Source organism: Helianthus annuus, chromosome 14 (assembly GCF_002127325.2).
Source record: "Helianthus annuus cultivar XRQ/B chromosome 14, HanXRQr2.0-SUNRISE, whole genome shotgun sequence".
In the NCBI taxonomy this organism is placed as follows: Eukaryota; Viridiplantae; Streptophyta; class Magnoliopsida; order Asterales; family Asteraceae; genus Helianthus; species Helianthus annuus.
In genome coordinates, this window is record NC_035446.2 from 157,240,893 (window position 1) to 157,262,694 (window position 21,802).

General features: G+C 35.2%; 1 long non-coding RNA gene across 1 annotated transcript; it reads right to left on the reverse strand.

Moving 5' to 3' along the window:
• Positions 1-3,135: 3,135 nt before the first annotated feature.
• Positions 3,136-8,777, reverse strand: LOC110890657. The gene is made up of 2 exons (XR_002564671.2): positions 7,866-8,777; positions 3,136-4,075 (listed from the first exon to the last, which is right to left on the reverse strand). It is a non-coding gene; the product is annotated as an uncharacterized LOC110890657 (long non-coding RNA).
• Between the last annotated feature and the right edge of the window lie 13,025 nt (positions 8,778-21,802).

Consider the following 21,802-nt stretch of genomic DNA (forward strand, 5'->3'; position numbering starts at 1 on the left):
CACCTAACGACACTGAGTGAGCCTTCCATTTTGACAACCAATTTTCCACGATGTCAAATATGATACGCTAATTATTTATCCGGTTCAAGTTATCCCCAACCGAAATCCCAAGATAAACACAAGGAATTTGCCCCGTTTGACACCCCAAGACAGCGGCCATCCGGTTAGTTTCCGATTCGTCCACACCAATACCATATATACATGACCTAAACATATTAATTTTAAGCCCCGAGCACACATGGAAACATCTAAGAAGGCGATCAACATTTTTAATATTAAAAATCGAAAACTCACCCATAAAAATGGCATCATCCGCGTATAGAAGATGAGAAATCGAAGAGCCGCCGTTAGGCATTTTGAATCCGTCAAAAGAACCCAAATTGCAAGCTTTCTTCATCATGCAAGATAAAGCCTCCATAACAATAAGAATTAGAAAAGGCGACAAAGGATCGCCTTGACGCATTCCTTTATAACACTAAAAATCAAAAGTAGGCGATCCATTAACGAGAAGCAACAATCTCGCCGATTCTAAAACACCGTACAGCCACTTGACCCGTCTAGGCGATAAACCCACTTGCTCTAAAACAGCTCCGACAAATTTCCAGTGGACATTATCATAAGCCTTTTCGAAGTCAACCTTCAAAATGAACGCCTTCTTTTTCGCCTTCTTTATCCACGAGATCATTTCATTCACTATGAGCCGGCCATCTAGGATATTTCTCTCCCTTAAAAAGGCGACTGAGTTTCGGAGATAACCGACCCTAACACCTTTTTGATACGGTTAGAAGGTATATAAGTAAGGCGACTGAGTTTCACATAGCATATAGGATGTTCAATTAGTTTCACATAGCAAATAAAATGTTCAATTAGTTTCACATAGCATAACATGAGTTTTCACATAGTGTAGCATAGATAATGAAAGCATCGTAAATTTAGTTCGTTCACGAGAGGTTATTATTGCTTTAGATTGTGAAGATAGTGTGATACGTGTCTCCAAGCTTGAAATGAAAGTGACGTTCAAATACAAAGTTTCATTGATAACGAAAAAAAAGAGTTGGTAACTGCCTCTGAGGTAAGGAAATCACCCCTAGCTCATTGGTGAAGTTGAAAAGTGAGGGGAGCTAATCGTCAAGGTAAAGAAATCACTCCTATCTTTACGATAAGCTTCCATTTTTGGAAATATGAGTATTAGCATAAAATTTAGAACAATCCACATTACATACTTAGTTAACAAGATTAACGAATCACTGGCATGTGAATAAACAGGTCAACCCATCGTGTACCGCAAAGTTGACTACCCAACATCGTCGCAACGAAGATGGTGTAATGTTGTTAATTTAACATGACCACTAGAATACGGGCGGGCGCTACTCCTATAGCACTACGCATAGTGCTATACATGTTAAAGTGTGGGTTAAAGGACAAGTTCATCACATAAGAATAACCCAGTAATCACGAATCAAGTATACTAGCATGCGTGTATTAGATTGAAATGATATATATCGTACAAATGTAAAACACATGAAAATTGAGATCGCATAAAAGAGATTTAACGTAAAACATGGATTGTCACGGAACGTAACATAAGACTATTCCAAAGTAAATCGAAGTCCTTTTCGAATTAAGGGAACGTGCTTTGGCCTAATAGACAAATACTCTCATCGAGAAGCGACTAACGATATTTGTCCTTCTAGTTACTACACGTCCTTAATCAATTGGGAAAATCGAAACTTTGGCGAGAATGAAAATCGAGGAGTGGGACTAGTTAAACAAGATGCGAGTATCACCTCTAACTTGATAACATCGTACCCTATGTGGTTGGTACTTATCAAAAGATAAGGGTCCACTAGAGTGTGAAATGGAAATTTCCTTCAAGATTTGGATATCACTCCTAACTTGAGGGTAGATTTCGTGCAAAATTCAAAGTATGGCTGAGTGAAAGTCATCACCAAATGTGGGAATCACCCCTATTTTGGTGAGTCATTTCGATTGAGTTATAAGAGTGTCTTCAAAGCCTCCAAGTGTGTATTGTGTTAGCCTTAGGAAAGGCATGTATGTTAAAAGTCCAAAAGAAAGTAGAGGGAAGCAAAGGAGATAGAAGAGAAGTTGTTTTAAGCAACACATAGTGAGAAAGCTCTTAAACTATAGACTAGGCAAGGCATTCCTAATTCCCTATAGTTATGGCTCTGATACCAATCTGGTATCAGAGTACTCCTACTATAGACTAGGAAAAACTAAGGCAATCCTACCTAATTCCCTATAGTTATGGCTCTGATACCAATCTGTCACACCCCAACCGATGGCGGAAACATCGGGATGAGACGAACAAATTGCTCAAAACAACATAACACTAATTGTGACAATATGAATTAAATCATTTTATTAAAACTAAAGAATAATACATTGTTTCAAATAGTAAACATAGATTCAAACATTGTTTAATTGCTAAAATGGGTATCTAGTCCATCCTAACTTGATTCCTTCATCATCTTGACTATTAACCTGCAACATGTATTAAAATAACATCAACAAAATATGTTGGCGAGTATACAAGTTTAATACATAGCATAAAGTAGAATAAAAGTTTAAATACTCATATCCAACACGAATAACATGATCCACTTTGCCTTTCCCAATAGACTAGCGGGAGGTTAACACGTCCAACTTGTTCAATACGATCAACTTGTTTTATACGATCAACTTGTTTTATACGATCAACTTGTTTTATACGATCAACTTGTTTTATACGATCAACGTGTTCTATACGATCAACTTGTTTTATACGATCAACGTGTTCAATATGATCAACTTGTTTTATACGATCAACTTGTTTTATATGATCAACTTGCATAGCATATGAGATTAACAAACAGCAAAATGTTTCGTGTTTAAATGTGGATAGAGTATGAATATAACAAGTTTCAAGTGTTGTGTAATTTGAATATGGAATACATGTTGCACCCAAAGTGTTTAAAACGAAAATGGGATCGAGTATACTCACATTGATTGCGTTGCGATTTCTTGTAATAACGCACGAGTAAGGATGGAGATTCCAAGAGAACGAGCGAGAGCGATTATGTCAAATGGTATGATTTCTCAACACACAACACAAGAAACAATACGAAACACAAGAGAAGCGACAAAACGGTGACGTAAAACTTTTATTAGTTAACCCAAACCAAAAACACCCAACCGAAACCCTAGATCTTACTTATGTAAGATCTAAATCACAAATACAAAATACAAGATCAACCGAAAAGAATATCAGTTGAAATCACCAAATTACAAGATCCAACACTGGATCAGATCCAACAATGGATCAACAACGAGACACATGAACAGAAATATGAACAAAGGATACAGAGATAAATACAAGACTGATCAAAAGACATAGAGAAGCATGATGCTGATCATCTGATGTAGTACGGCCTTGATGTTGAGGTCGAGTTAAAATCACTAGTTATTATCGTTATATATGCAGGCCCTTAACACCACAACTCTTCAATTAAGCCCATTAAGACATTTTCAACAACTTAAAGTTTAGCCCATCAGCCCTTTGTCCTTGAGCACATGTACAATGTTGCCTCTACATAAAATATTAAAACGATGTTAACTACAAAATGTTTGCAACATTAAATTGACACATTTTAGCATGGATTTTAACATCCCCCCTCAATTTCATGCTGCAAACACATCAAAGACATAGCATCTCTTTTCAACAAAGGTAATTTTCTATAAAAACAAGTGACTTCCATTCAAATTAAAATAATCCAACTTTACTTGTAACAAGATCTTTAAAGACGACAGAGTCAATATGTATCTTATGAAGAATATGAATAATATGAAATTGAGAAGAAATGCATTCATACATAAACAAAAAAAAACTAGATATGTAGAGACTTCCCTGAACATTTCGGTTTGATTCTGACCATGCCTGCTTCCTTTACGGTTCACTTTTTCAAACCACATGTAGAGAACCACTCATCGTCCGTCGAAATACCACTCATATCCATATCAAGCTCATCACATTCTGAAAACTAACTCTTGATCATCTTGTAAACATTAAGAAGTGCAGCTATGCCAGTATCAACATTTTAAATTGGTGAACTTTAAAACCTCAATCGAAAATCGAAAATCATATCTGGACTAGAAGAAACAAACTTCCAAAACACTAAGAACGAAAAAAAACAAACCATATTCTAAATACAATTAATTTCAGATACAAAAAGATAATGATAAAAGGCCAACAACCTATTTCCATGATTTATATGTCAAAAAAATGGTAAATCGGAACTTTATTCAACTTACAAATCAAGAAAAACTCACACCCAAACACATATCATTAGCAAGAGGATCTGAAATTAGAACTCTCACTAAGTAAGTCTATCAGGAGATAAACTCTACTACATGTAAAATCACAAACAAACTCTAGATCTAGAAAACACGAGAGGGAACAAACAAGAATGATCAAAGAGTATTACTGAAACCCTAACAATGCTACTCGAAAATGATCTCAAAGCATGCAATGAGCTAGATCGTGTTTTTTTTTATAAATCACAAATGGGGGACATGCTCATATAAAGCTATGAATGTCAATGTGCCAAAAACTCATTTCATATTTATAAAAAAAAAACCACATTATTCAACAACACCACCAGAAGATATATAACATATATGATAAAACAACTAGAAGACATATTCTAGTTAAACAACGAATCACACGATTCAACAACCATATCAAACACATATATGGTAAAACCAAGAGTCACACGACTCTATACAACTCAGAACAACGTCTGAACACTTAAATCACACGATTCAAAACGATAAAAGTCATACAACTTCTAAATTCATAAACAGATTTGAAAAATTTGGATTCATGTAAGAAAAACTTGTAAAGAACTTAAGGACACATTTGATTTGATCAAAAACTTTTACAACTTCATAAGAACACGAATCACTCAAAATTGAATCTCATGATTTATATATATAAAATGAGAATCACACAATTCTACATCAGAGTTAACAGCCAAAAAAACATCTAATTGAATTAGAAAATCATACGATTTTACAATTAGAAAGACATCTCACCAAGGAGCAAACACGGCTATCAAAACAATCAAGAACAATCTTGAAAAATACAATTGGTTAGAAAACACTCGAACCACATGATTCGACTAACCATACAACAAGAATATGGACGAAAAAACATACAGACCACAGTTGAAGAACAATTTTATAAAGCCCAAGATAAAGACAAACTCACAAAGACCACAAGTTCTAGACAAAATGCCACGTGTGATAAAACAACTAGAAAATATATTCTAATTGAACAATGAATCACACAATTTTTAAGAATTCGAAACTAAGTCCGAAAGACTATACTTGTGAAGAATTCAAAGTCTAATCTGACTTGATAAAAAACTTTTACAGCTTTACAAGAAATACGGAATCACAAGATTCATACTATCACTAATACAAGAGAAGTACACACTTTTATATCAGACAACAAATTCAACCTAAACAAATAATGAAATACAAAATCACATGATATAATATCTCACACACAAGGCTTAAGAATAATGAGACATACACAAGACAATAAGACACAGCCAAACAAATCCTGATTAAACACAAGTTTCAACCAGAAAAAATACATCTCACAAGAGATAACATACAAGGCTATCACATATACACAATAATCTTGACTATACTACTGGTTAAACATGAACCACACAGCTCAACTAACCTCACAAACAAGATTATAGACAAGCAGACATAGAGACTGCAACAAAAGGCCATTTAACAACATTCAAGACAGTACCTGAACAGACAGAAATATCACAGAATAATCCAACAAAAGAAGCAGATAAACAACTACAATCCAAACAGAGAACAACTCACAGAAGTAAAAGATAATCAGAAGCAAACAACTCTACGGCGAACCTGAGTCAGAGACAAGATTCCAGGTTCATCACTCTAAGGTGCCTGTACATGCCTTTACTCAGGAGCCACAATCTAAGACACGGAACCAATACAACAACTGTGAACACAACCAATGAAAAATGAATCACCACGGAAAAAATACAGATGATAGACAGACAAGAACACAAAACAAATGAACAATCAAGTAGATGCCGGTCCTCACTACCCCGACTTCAACTAATTCAATCAACAAAAATAAAACAGGACATAATTAGAAAGATCTTACAGAGGGTGTGTTTAACTTCTAGAGAGACCAAGTTTGTAGTTTTCAAGAACTACACAATCTGGTCAAGCCACAATTAAGCACACCCGGTTAGTTTGCCCTGAACCTTCTAGGGTTCCAGAGACTAACACAGGTCTTCAGAAAAAGAAGTTAGGCAATCTACTTCCAAACTTCAACAAGCTCTACTTAGAGTTTGTGTCACATCAGAATTGAACAGACCCTCACCAGATCTGACCTGTACGCACTTCAACAAAAGATCTAAGCAGAACAGACACTAATAAGGTAATAAAAGCAGATTCAGATTCAGATTCAAACACAAGAACACAACGGAACGCCAAAAATCAGACTCAAGAGCTATAGCTCAACCTACATTTCCATAACCCTAGGATCCAAGTAACAATACCGGTACAGACTCTACACATACTATCTAATTTTTGTACGAAATTGTAATACAATATTCGATATTTATATGTGTAGAAAAAACAAGTAGTAGAAATGAAAAAGATAATCAGTAACGGATAACAAGTTGAAATCATGCTTGTGAAGAATTGAAAATGGATGAATGATGTGCAACAAATTGCAAGTGGTGCAGGGATATCGAAACCTTAAAAGAGAGATTCTAACAAGGGGATTCAGATAGGAATCAAATCCCAGGGGTTTTATAACAAAATTTTAGTTTTTTTTTTAGTACAGTAACAAGTTTCATGAAAGCTCATTACAAGGACAAAGCATCTTTCATGCAATGACATACTTTAAACAATACAAACATTCGGAGATTATCAAACTAGTCACCATAGTGATATACTATTTATTTTTTATGAAGTACCGTGTATTTGATGCTTATGAACAGTTCAGTGACACAAAAAACAAAGAACACACCACTAAGAAAACTTATAAGAAGAAAAAACAGGCATGGAAGTAAGTTATAGTAAAACTCATTCACATCAAATCTTCCAGATACATCTCAAAATGAGAAACCGACATATATGAACTATAAAACAAACATGTCGCGCATGCACACCAATCCTCCATCAAAGACAACATCGAGATCATGTAATTTACAGATATTTCATATACAAAAAAACACCACACAAGCAACCCACTGAAAACATACAAAACTACCAAAACAAGAATATGTTAGTTAACCATATTGGCATACCCATGAAAACTCATTTTAAACAAAGTGAAAAATATATATGATTTGCTGTTATACCTTGAAGGATAAAAAACATAATCATTTTTTTTCATCTTTACACAACAACTCCACTCAATCATTCAGTTGAAAGTTTTCTGAGAAATTCTTAACTGTACATCTAGACATGGGTTGGTTTTTCTTATTTATGAAACTATATGTGTACTCCAGTAACATGATTATTAAACTCCTAAAACATTAGCAATTAATCATGACATCCTCTACAGTAAACAAAGCCAGTGTAAGAAAAAAACACGGTGTAGAGTATTAATCAACAACTAACAGTCATTTATACCTAGTAGAGTACATAAGTTCGTATAACACAACCACAAAATATGCACTACTTGAATGCAACAACAAAAAGTACAGAGTTAAGACAGTCATAGAATGCCTAACAGAATGCCTAACAGAACTGAACTGATAATGGTGTAACAAAAAATACAGAGTTAAGACAGAGAGACTTACAGCGCTTATAGAGGTAAGAATACCAATCCGTTGTAACAAGATCCTATACCTGATGTAAGAACTTCTACAAATATGAATGCACCAAGATCGCCAGTCAAGAACAAAGACAACTAGGGTTTTAATCGAAACCCTAACACCAACATATCAATCATGCCAGATGTGTGATGAACCAAATATGACCAAATCTCTGGGATTCAAAACAAACAATTCCAAGTAGCGAAACGTACCAAACCAGCGGAAGAACCAAAATCTATCAATCGATGATAATCGATCAGAGCAAGCTCTGATACCATGTCAAATGGTATGATTTCTCAACACACAACACAAGAAACAATACGAAACACAAGAGAAGCGACAAAACGGTGACGTAAAACTTTTATTAGTTAACCCAAACCAAAAACACCCAACCGAAACCCTAGATCTTACTTATGTAAGATCTAAATCACAAATACAAAATACAAGATCAACCGAAAAGAATATCAGTTGAAATCACCAAATTACAAGATCCAACACTGGATCAGATCCAACAATGGATCAACAACGAGACACATGAACAGAAATATGAACAAAGGATACAGAGATAAATACAAGACTGATCAAAAGACATAGAGAAGCATGATGCTGATCATCTGATGTAGTGCGGCCTTGATGTTGAGGTCGAGTTAAAACCCTAGACCACCATAGAAAACACTGTAGACACTTTTGGAGATGATAATTTTATCTGAATGATGACCTCTCAAAATCACTAGTTATTATCGTTATATATGCAGGCCCTTAACACCACAACTCTTCAATTAAGCCCATTAAGACATTTTCAACAACTTAAAGTTTAGCCCATCAGCCCTTTGTCCTTGAGCACATGTACAATGTTGCCTCTACATAAAATATTAAAACGATATTAACTACAAAATGTTTGCAACATTAAATTGACACATTTTAGCATGGATTTTAACAGATTATCCTAGATGATTAAAATAACACGTAACGAACTTGCTACAATTAAGGTTAAAGAAGGTTCCTAAAACTTATGGTTTATAAATTAATTATTGAGATATTACAATTTATCTCATTTTTAATATTATTATAGATGACAAACTGTACATCTTTGTTAGTGAGATATATATACTGAAAGAATCCCTATAAGACTCATAATTTATGTGTAGTAAATAATATTAGGTTTCTGAAAAACTTAGTGTACATGTGCATGAAGCACATAATATTTTCATAAAATAAGAAAAAAATCATAGCAATTCATCTATAGCTTTTATAAAAAAAAAAACAAACAAACAAAAGTGCAGTGATAAAATAGGGCTTCGTGATCGAACCCGTGAATGATTCGGTTATTATTATTTTGTTTTTTTAACAAGTTTGTGCATGGTTATCCATAACAGTAACCCAACTCATACATTCCAAGATTTCATAATCATGTTTCTTAAACTCTTGTTGAGGCTTCTTATAATAAAACAAAAGAAACGAATTGACTAAAAAGAAGTATACCGTCGATTTGAGTGAGCGAGTTTGCCGGCGAGTAACTCTGGTCGTCTTCTCCGACGTAACTTCCGGTGAAGTGCAACGGTGATCGAAAGGTGTTTGTGAGTTTCGGTGTCGAGCGGGTTAAGCGAGAGAGAGAGAGAGAGCGAGTAACGGAGGTTTCGGTTCCGACATAACTCTGATTCCGGCAAGGGTGTAAGGGTGTCGAGTTATGGTTGTGGGGAGTAAAACCGTGATGGTGTAAGGTTCAACCAACCTGTAGTTTATATAGATCTTCACAGGTCTTGCAAGTTTTGATAACGATATGGTGATTGATTTGTATTAAAGACAAATATGGGTCACGTAAGGTATGTTGATCACGACAAAAATGGTAACGCGGAATTTGATTTAGTCTGGACAAATCAGTAGCAAGTCAAAAAGGAAACAAAGTTGTTAATGATTCTGTTTTGGCACCAAAAGATGAAAATGAAATACTTTTGTAATTTTAATAAAGGTTATTAAAATCGATTTGGTTGCTAATGCAGCACATAGCTACGGTCAAGTTTTTATTTTTCCAATTGAATGTAATAAACTAAGAATTTTAATTAATTAGTTTGATGAGTAAGGGCTTTGATATAAAGTTAATGAGTTTCCTTTTATAGACACTAACGGGACTAACTGCATTACGGTTTTAACAATACTAACCTGGTTAACTTGTATTACTTTAAGGCTTACTTTGAAACCTTAACAAAATTAGCTAGATTTATAAAGTTATCAAATTAGTCCCTATAAATATACCAACCAGACCAACCGGGTTATAACTTTGAGCTAACTAGATTTTGTATAATTGTATATTAACCAAATTAATTAATTCGCCAAATAGATAAATAATTATTTTGATAATAAAATAAAAATACCTTCCAATGGTTATTTAAATTTGCACAAAAAAAATTCTGAGGTTTCAAAGGGTAGGATCCGAATTTTTAAAACGGGTCGGAGTTTGGATATCTAATTTGACGGATGTTACAGTCTCCCCTACTTTAGGAGATTTCGTCCTCGAAATCTAAAAGAAAGACTTCTAAAGATTCAAAAGAGAGAATAGATGCGACTTGATCATAATGTCTGAAAAATTTGTTTTCATGAATGCGTCACATAGCATATAGTTTCACATAGCATATAGGATGTTCAATTAGTTTCACATAGCAAATAAAATGTTCAATTAGTTTCACATAGCATAACATGAGTTTTCACATAGTGTAGCATAGATAATGAAAGCATCGTAAATTTAGTTCGTTCACGAGAGGTTATTATTGCTTTAGATTGTGAAGATAGTGTGATACGTGTCTCCAAGCTTGAAATGAAAGTGACGTTCAAATACAAAGTTTCATTGATAACGAAAAAAAGAGTTGGTAACTGCCTCTGAGGTAAGGAAATCACCCCTAGCTCATTGGTGAAGTTGAAAAGTGAGGGGAGCTAATCGTCAAGGTAAAGAAATCACTCCTATCTTTACGATAAGCTTCCATTTTTGGAAATATGAGTATTAGCATAAAATTTAGAACAATCCACATTACATACTTAGTTAACAAGATTAACGTATCACTGGCATGTGAATAAACAGGTCAACCCATCGTGTACCGCAAAGTTGACTACCCAACATTGTCGCAACGAAGATGGTGTAATGTTGTTAATTTAACATGACCACTAGAATACGGGCGGGCGCTACTCCTATAGCACTACGCATAGTGCTATACATGTTAAAGTGTGGGTTAAAGGACAAGTTCATCACATAAGAATAACCCAGTAATCACGAATCAAGTATACTAGCATGCGTGTATTAGATTGAAATGATATATATCGTACAAATGTAAAACACATGAAAATTGAGATCGCATAAAAGAGATTTAACGTAAAACATGGATTGTCACGGAACGTAACATAAGACTATTCCAAAGTAAATCGAAGTCCTTTTCGAATTAAGGGAACGTGCTTTGGCCTAATAGACAAATACTCTCATCGAGAAGCGACTAACGATATTTGTCCTTCCAGTTACTACACGTCCTTAATCAATTGGGAAAATCGAAACTTTGGCGAGAATGAAAATCGAGGAGTGGGACTAGTTAAACAAGATGCGAGTATCACCTCTAACTTGATAACATCGTACCCTATGTGGTTGGTACTTATCAAAAGATAAGGGTCCACTAGAGTGTGAAATGGAAATTTCCTTCAAGATTTGGATATCACTCCTAACTTGAGGGTAGATTTCGTGCAAAATTCAAAGTATGGCTGAGTGAAAGTCATCACCAAATGTGGGAATCACCCCTATTTTGGTGAGTCATTTCGATTGAGTTATAAGAGTGTCTTCAAAGCCTCCAAGTGTGTATTGTGTTAGCCTTAGGAAAGGCATGTATGTTAAAAGTCCAAAAGAAAGTAGAGGGAAGCAAAGGAGATAGAAGAGAAGTTGTTTTAAGCAACACATAGTGAGAAAGCTCTTAAACTATAGACTAGGCAAGGCATTCCTAATTCCCTATAGTTATGGCTCTGATACCAATCTGGTATCAGAGTACTCCTACTATAGACTAGGAAAAACTAAGGCAATCCTACCTAATTCCCTATAGTTATGGCTCTGATACCAATCTGTCACACCCCAACCGATGGCGGAAACATCGGGATGAGACGAACAAATTGCTCAAAACAACATAACACTAATTGTGACAATATGAATTAAATCATTTTATTAAAACTAAAGAATAATACATTGTTTCAAATAGTAAACATAGATTCAAACATTGTTTAATTGCTAAAATGGGTATCTAGTCCATCCTAACTTGATTACTTCATCATCTTGACTATTAACCTGCAACATGTATTAAAATAACATCAGCAAAATATGTTGGCGAGTATACAAGTTTAATACATAGCATAAAGTAGAATAAAAGTTTAAATACTCATATTCAACACGAATAACATGATCCACTTTGCCTTTCCCAATAGACTAGCGGGAGGTTAACACGTCCAACTTGTTCAATACGATCAACTTGTTTTATACGATCAACTTGTTTTATACGATCAACTTTTTTTATACGATCAACTTGTTTTATACGATCAACGTGTTCTATACGATCAACTTGTTTTATACGATCAACGTGTTCAATATGATCAACTTGTTTTATACGATCAACTTGTTTTATACGATCAACTTGCATAGCATATGAGATTAACAAACAACAAAATGTTTCGTGTTTAAATGTGGATAGAGTGTGAATATAACAAGTTTCAAGTGTTGTGTAATTTGAATATGGAATACATGTTGCACCCAAAGTGTTTAAAACGAAAATGGGATCGAGTATACTCACATTGATTGCGTTGCGATTTCTTGTAATAACGCACGAGTAAGGATGGAGATTCCAAGAGAACGAGCGAGGGCGATTATCCTAAATGATTAAAATAACACGTAACGAACTTGCTACAATTAAGGTTAAAGAAGGTTCCTAAAACTTATGGTTTATAAATTAATTATTGAGATATTACAATTTATCTCATTTTTAATATTATTATAGATGACAAACTGTACATCTTTGTTAGTGAGATATATATACTGAAAGAATCCCTATAAGACTCATAATTTATGTATAGTAAATAATATTAGGTTTCTGATAAACTTAGTGTGCATGTGCATGAAGCACATAAAATAAGAAAAAAATCATAGCAATTCATCTATAGCTTTTATAAAAAAAAAACAAACAAACAAAAGTGCAGTGATAAAATAGGGCTTCGTGATCGAACCCGTGAATGATTCGGTTATTATTATTTTGTTTTTCTTAACAAGTTTGTGCATGGTTATCCATAACAGTAACCTAACTCATACATTCCAAGATTTCATAATCATGTTTCTTAAACTCTTGTTGAGGCTTCTTATAATAAAACAAAAGAAACGAATCGACTAAAAAGAAGTATACCGTCGATTTGAGTGAGCGAGTTTGCCGGCGAGTAACTCTGGTCGTCTTCTCCGACGTAACTTCCGGTGAAGTGCAACGGTGATCGAAAGGTGTTTGTGAGTTCCGGTGTCGAGCGGGTTAAGCGAGAGAGAGAGAGAGCGAGTAACGGAGGTTTCGGTTCCGACATAACTCTGATTCCGGCAAGGGTGTAAGGGTGTCGAGTTATGGTTGTGGGGAGTAAAACCGTGATGGTGTAAGGTTCAACCAACCTGTAGTTTATATAGATCTTCACAAGTCTCGCAAGTTTTGATAACGATATGGTGATTGATTTGTATTAAAGACAAATATGGGTCACGTAAGGTATGTTGATCACGACAAAAATGGTAACGCGGAATTTGATTTAGTCTCGACAAATCAGTAGCAAGTCAAAAAGGAAACAAAGTTGTTAATGATTCTGTTTTGGCGCCAAAAGATGAAAATGAAATACTTTTGTAATTTTAATAAAGGTTATTAAAATCGATTTGGTTGCTAATGCAGGACATAGCTACGGTCAAGTTTTTATTTTTCCAATTGAATGTAATAAACTAAGAATTTTAATTAATTAGTTTGATGAGTAGGGGCTTTGATATAAAGTTAATGAGTTTCCTTTTATAGACACTAACGGGACTAACTGCATTACGGTTTTAACAATACTAACCTGGTTAACTTGTATTACTTTAAGGCTTACTTTGAAACCTTAACAAAATTAGCTAGATTTATAAAGTTATCAAATTAGTCCCTATAAATATACCAACCAGACCAACCGAGTTATAACTTTGAGCTAACTAGATTTTGTATAATTGTATATTAACCAAATTAATTAATTCGCCAAATAGATAAATACTTATTTTGATAATAAAATAAAAATACTTTCCAATGGTTATTTAAATTTGCAAAAAAAAAAATTCTGAGGTTTCAAAGGGTAGGATCCGAATTTTTAAAACGGGTCGGAGTTTGGATATCTAATTTGACGGATGTTACAGTCTCCCCTACTTTAGGAGATTTCGTCCTCGAAATCTAAAAGAAAGACTTCTAAAGATTCAAAAGAGAGAATAGATGCGACTTGAACATAATGTCTGAAAAATTTGTTTTCATGAATGCGTCACATAGCATATAGTTTCACATAGCATATAGGATGTTCAATTAGTTTCACATAGCATAACATGAGTTTTCACATAGTGTAGCATAGATAATGAAAGCATCGTAAATTTAGTTCGTTCACGAGAGGTTATTATTGCTTTAGATTGTGAAGATAGTGTGATACGTGTCTCCAAGCTTGAAATGAAAGTGACGTTCAAATACAAAGTTTCATTGATAACGAAAAAAAGAGTTGGTAACTGCCTCTGAGGTAAGGAAATCACCCCTAGCTCATTGGTGAAGTTGAAAAGTGAGGGGAGCTAATCGTCAAGGTAAAGAAATCACTCCTATCTTTACGATAAGCTTCCATTTTTGGAAATATGAGTATTAGCATAAAATTTAGAACAATCCACATTACATACTTAGTTAACAAGATTAACGTATCACTGGCATGTGAATAAACAGGTCAACCCATCGTGTACCGCAAAGTTGACTACCCAACATCGTCGCAACGAAGATGGTGTAATGTTGTTAATTTAACATGACCACTAGAATACGGGTGGGCGCTACTCCTATAGCACTACGCATAGTGCTATACATGTTAAAGTGTGGGTTAAAGGACAAGTTCATCACATAAGAATAACCCAGTAATCACGAATCAAGTATACTAGCATGCGTGTATTAGATTGAAATGATATATATCGTACAAATGTAAAACACATGAAAATTGAGATCGCATAAAAGAGATTTAACGTAAAACATGGATTGTCACGGAACGTAACATAAGACTATTCCAAAGTAAATCGAAGTCCTTTTCGAATTAAGGGAACGTGCTTTGGCCTAATAGACAAATACTCTCATCGAGAAGCGACTAACGATATTTGTCCTTCCAGTTACTACACGTCCTTAATCAATTGGGAAAATCGAAACTTTGGCGAGAATGAAAATCAAGGAGTGGGACTAGTTAAACAAGATGCGAGTATCACCTCTAACTTGATAACATCGTACCCTATGTGGTTGGTACTTATCAAAAGATAAGGGTCCACTAGAGTGTGAAATGGAAATTTCCTTCAAGATTTGGATATCACTCCTAACTTGAGGGTAGATTTCATGCAAAATTCAAAGTATGGCTGAGTGAAAGTCATCACCAAATGTGAGAATCACCCCTATTTTGGTGAGTCATTTCGATTGAGTTATAAGAGTGTCTTCAAAGCCTCCAAGTGTGTATTGTGTTAGCCTTAGGAAAGGCATGTATGTTAAAAGTCCAAAAGAAAGTAGAGGGAAGCAAAGGAGATAGAAGAGAAGTTGTTTTAAGCAACACATAGTGAGAAAGCTCTTAAACTATAGACTAGGCAAGGCATTCCTAATTCCCTATAGTTATGGCTCTGATACCAATCTGGTATCAGAGTACTCCTACTATAGACTAGGAAAAACTAAGGCAATCCTACCTAATTCCCTATAGTTATGGCTCTGATACCAATCTGTCACACCCCAACCGATGGCGGAAACATCGGGATGAGACGAACAAATTGCTCAAAACAACATAACACTAATTGTGACAATATGAATTAAATCATTTTATTAAAACTAAAGAATAATACATTGTTTCAAATAGTAAACATAGATTCAAACATTGTTTAATTGCTAAAATGGGTATCTAGTCTATCCTAACTTGATTCCTTCATCATCTTGACTATTAACCTGCAACATGTATTAAAATAACATCAACAAAATATGTTGGCGAGTATACAAGTTTAATACATAGCATAAAGTAGAATAAAAGTTTAAATACTCATATTCAACACGAATAACATGATCCACTTTGCCTTTCCCAATAGACTAGCGGGAGGTTAACACGTCCAACTTGTTCAATACGATCAACTTGTTTTATACGATCAACTTGTTTTATACGATCAACTTGTTTTATACGATCAACTTTTTTTATACGATCAACTTGTTTTATACGATCAACGTGTTCTATACGATCAACTTGTTTTATACGATCAACGTGTTCAATATGATCAACTTGTTTTATACGATCAACTTGTTTTATACGATCAACTTGCATAGCATATGAGATTAACAAACAGCAAAATGTTTCCTGTTTAAATGTGGATAGAGTGTGAATATAACAAGTTTCAAGTGTTGTGTAATTTGAATATGGAATACATGTTGCACCCAAAGTGTTTAAAACGAAAATGGGATCGAGTATACTCACATTGATTGCGTTGCGATTTCTTGTAATAACGCACGAGTAAGGATGGAGATTCCAAGAGAACGAGCGAGAGCGATTATCCTAGATGATTAAAATAACACGTAACGAACTTGCTACAATTAAGGTTAAAGAAGGTTCCTAAAACTTATGGTTTATAAATTAATTATTGAGATATTACAATTTATCTCATTTTTAATATTATTATAGATGACAAACTGTACATCTTTGTTAGTGAGATATATATACTGAAAGAATCCCTATAAGACTCATAATTTATGTATAGTAAATAATATTAGGTTTCTGATAAACTTAGTGTGCATGTGCATGAAGCACATAAAATAAGAAAAAAATCATAGCAATTCATCTATAGCTTTTATAAAAAAAAAACAAACAAACAAAAGTGCAGTGATAAAATAGGGCTTCGTGATCGAACCCGTGAATCATTCGGTTATTATTATTTTGTTTTTTTAACAAGTTTGTGCATGGTTATCCATAACAGTAACCCAACTCATACATTCCAAGATTTCATAATCATGTTTCTTAAACTCTTGTTGAGGCTTCTTATAATAAAACAAAAGAAACGAATCGACTAAAAAGAAGTATACCGTCGATTTGAGTGAGCGAGTTTGCCGGCGAGTAACTCTGGTCGTCTTTTCCGACGTAACTTCCGGTGAAGTGCAACGGTGATCGAAAGGTGTTTGTGAGTTCCGGTGTCGAGCGGGTTAAGCGAGAGAGAGAGAGAGCGAGTAACGGAGGTTTCGGTTCCGACATAACTCTGATTCCGGCAAGGGTGTAAGGGTGTCGAGTTATGGTTGTGGGGAGTAAAACCGTGATGGTGTAAGGTTCAACCAACCTGTAGTTTATATAGATCTTCACAAGTCTCGCAAGTTTTGATAACGATATGCTGATTGATTTGTATTAAAGACAAATATGGGTCACGTAAGGTATGTTGATCACGACAAAAATGGTAACGCGGAATTTGATTTAGTCTGGACAAATCAGTAGCAAGTCAAAAAGGAAACAAAGTTGTTAATGATTCTGTTTTGGCGCCAAAAGATGAAAATGAAATACTTTTGTAATTTTAATAAAGGTTATTAAAATCGATTTGGTTGCTAATGCAGGACATAGCTACGGTCAAGTTTTTATTTTTCCAATTGAATGTAATAAACTAAGAATTTTAATTAATTAGTTTGATGAGTAGGGGCTTTCATATAAAGTTAATGAGTTTCCTTTTATAGACACTAACGGGACTAACTGCATTACGGTTTTAACAATACTAACCTGGTTAACTTGTATTACTTTAAGGCTTACTTTGAAACCTTAACAAAATTAGCTAGATTTATAAAGTTATCAAATTAGTCCCTATAAATATACCAACCAGACCAACCGGGTTATAACTTTGAGCTAACTAAATTTTGTATAATTGTATATTAACAAAATTAATTAATTCGCCAAATAGATAAATAATTATTTTGATAATAAAATAAAAATACTTTCCAATGGTTATTTAAATTTGCAAAAAAAAAATTCTGAGGTTTCAAAGGGTAGGATCCGAATTTTTAAAACGGGTCGGAGTTTGGATATCTAATTTGACGGATGTTACAAGTGTAAAATGTGATGCATATGTATGTATGTAACAGAAAACAGAAAGCAGTTTAATCATAGTTGAAATTAAGCACAGTCATTAAGCACAAATTAAATATTAATTAATTGTACGAATACCTGTAAATGTGAGGGTTGTCACATTCTCCCCCTGTTAGGAAAATTTCGTCCTCGAAATTTGTACTACCTTAACTCTTTATGGTTACGTCACACGTGTATGCATATGACTAATACCGAGGTAGATAATCACTAAACCGCATTAAGCCCTACTCACCTTAGGTGAGTCCAAGAATATATAACAATCCGAATCCTATGGTTAAAAGGTATGTAGTTTTGACCTTTGATGTCAAAGGTACAAGACGTAATTGACGTATAGCCTAGTGTAATCCAGCCAGCAGGGGGTTTCACAAAAGAGGAGTTTTGGCTAATAAGATTCTCAAACGATCGATCGCAATATGCAAACGAGTTTTCACAAACCATAGCATCCGCTATATGGATTCAAAATCAATAACTCAAATGTGATAGTAACGTGAACAAGGATCTGTCAACTTCCGAAGAAATGAATGGTAAGGTTTAGTGTGTTGACATTCTTAAATTTCGAAGGTACACCGAATGAAATACAAGCGGATCTGGTGTATTATTGTCGTGATTCGTAATTGCATCAGAAATGTTTAAATGACAAGTCAAACGAAAGTATATGCAGTTTTGCGTGAAATGGTTGACCATGATCAGCACAAGCTACAAGTTTGTAATGACACCACGAGGTGTCGTAATGACATAATTCAAGTATAGTGGTGACTGAAACAAATTCACCATGTTGGAATCAAGGGATTATGTAGCGAACAAGCCTAAAGATTTGATTTACACAATGTCATAGTGTTTTCAGTCAAATATGGAACATCAATGAGCCACTGTTTTTGGTTGAAGGTGGGAAAACAATAAGTACCGCAGGGTGTTCAATTTAGAACGGAAGAATCGTTCGGAGGTACATTGGGATATGAAATGAATCTATGTACCATTGTTTTGACACGCAACTGTGTTGAGATCGTTTTAATCGTGTTGAACGGAACGGATCTAGAACAAGTTAATAAACATCTAAATCCGTATATATATATATAGGGTATGTAACTTAAATTAGCACAAGCTTCAATTCTGTGTAAGTATCACCGCGAGGTATCGAAATCAATCAAACGATTTAGTGGAGTCGTAGATCAACCAAGTCTACCATGCCTCGAAACGAAAGAATCTTTGCAAAATATTTGAATATGATGCCTTCAATACATCATATGACGTCTTAAACTGAATATACGAAATGGATAAGTTCAAGCAATTGAACTTGGTTTTAGCGTAACCCGGCAATAAACGTATGTATCAATAAAGGAATCTCGGCATGGTTGCAAAGATAAACCATGAATGTAACTTGAAATGAAGGAAATTTCAAGAAGGTGTGTTGGCTTGATAGCAAAAGAGCCAACAGTCACAATAATGTAGGTCATTCGAGTTCACAAATCGGTAATTAGATTTAGCGTCCTAATATTTGAACTTAAATGAAGCGTTTGAAACAAAGTGAAGTCGCACGCGTAGCAAATGGTGCATGCGTGGCAAATAAGTTTCCAAGAAAAGGAATAATGAGTATCTGCTAAAATGAAGAAATGACCAGATATCGAAGCAAATATGTGTTCACTCTTTGCGAAGAAAATTACGTGATGCAACTACCATTAAGGGGAGTAGGGATGCAACCGTCTACTGGCTAGAAGTAAAAGTAATTCAAGTACTTTCGGTTGGGTCAACGGAACTGGCATATATGCCAGGTTAATGGTGTCTGCTTGAGTTAACGGATGTGGTTTCTAAGTAACGAACTTTGTGAATTTGGACCTGGTTCCCGATGGTCCTAAGTACATGCTTCCTAGATTCTCAGAGTTTCGTATTCGGTGTAGAATCGTTCTGTGCATTGTGTAGGAAACGCCATTCTTGTGTACGCTTAAAACAAGTTATTGTCCTACAATCTTCTCCCGGAATACTTTCTTCCTGAAGTTACAGCTGCTCGATCATCGATCGGTCGGGAAATACGGGTTGGATCCTCGCAGTTAGTCCAATGAGTAGTTCGTCAATCCTTAGCAAGAGTCGCTGACTCTCGTTGGCTAGCTCGTCCAGCTTCTGGTAGTTTGATGTTCATTTGGGAGTTGATGTGTGTAAAATGCAACATATAAATTACATCAAATGAGGCATAAAACTAACCCTCTTTGAGTACTAATGTTGGAAAAAGAGTGTTTTTGTCCTCCTTTTGTATTTTCAGGAAATGAGCTCAAATTCACAAAAGAAGCAAAAAGACAGTTAATTCTAACATAAATACAAGAAAAGGAACAAAAGTGGATTGCCCGACCCCTCAACGGCATCCTCCCAAGCAAAGAAGAGAAGTCAGAAGACTGAACACGCCCCGTGCTCAGCCAGCACGGGGTCGTGCCCAAGAAGCAGCAGAAAAGGCAAACCTATAGAAGCTTCCATTGCCCACCACGGGGTCGTGTCCAGTGAGCACGGGGGCGTGGTGAAAGTACAGCAGGCGCATTAATTGTAATTGTGAATTACAATTAATGAAGAGAGAGAGTGTCAGACGGGCACGGCCCCGTGTCGTGTCCAGCGGACACGGGGCCGTGCCCAGCCTTCTGTTCAGCCTATAAATAGGAGTGCTTGGTTTCATTTCAACTCATCCATTGGCACACCACCTCTCTCACACTTCATCCACCACCCACCACCACCATAATACCATCATCCACCACCATCATCCATTGTCCATCGTAGAGTGTGTGAGTCGTCTCGGGATCCAAGATTGATTGTAAGAGTTCTTGACAATCAAGGCCATGTTTGCCTAAGTCTCTTGGTGAAGACAAGTGTTTAGTATAATACTTTTTATTTTTAATCTTTTGCACTTTTTATTTGGTTTTGTATTAATGACTTTAATAACTAGTTACTTATGTTGAAGGTGATCTTTCCTTATCGTTTGTCCGTGGTGTCTTGGCATTATTTTACTGTCTATATAAAATAAAAGATTTTCACCATTCATATCTCCACGGTCTATATGGAGGTATGTTGGCTACCTGGTCGGGGGTTAAGGGAACGGTTTGGTAAGGGTCTTGCCCTTGTTCAGCGTTTAGAGGTCCTGCAAGGGACCTGGGTCAAATTTAGTAGGATCTCCTTCAATGCCCATAGGTATTGGATGGCGGGGATCCAAACTCTTTGACCCCCTCATAAGTTAACTACTATTAATACTATAACCCGGCTATTTAGGACTGTATCCCTGCTGACTCTGACTACTTAGCCGAGGGTAACGTCACCGCCAAAAGCGGGGCCTACCACAATTTGCATTAATAACTTTATTCATTATCTTCCAATAATCCAACCCTTTAGGATTGTATCCTTGCTGACTCAAACTACTGGGTTGAGGGTAACGTCGCCTTCAAAAGAGGGGCCTACTACAATAACTAAGATAATCTCTTAAACAAGTGCAAAAGTGCGAAAATAATCAAAGGTTATAGTAATACACGAGTCGGATCCAAGTGATTCATCTTGTCTATCTGTTTTTATTTTATTTTTATTTTTCA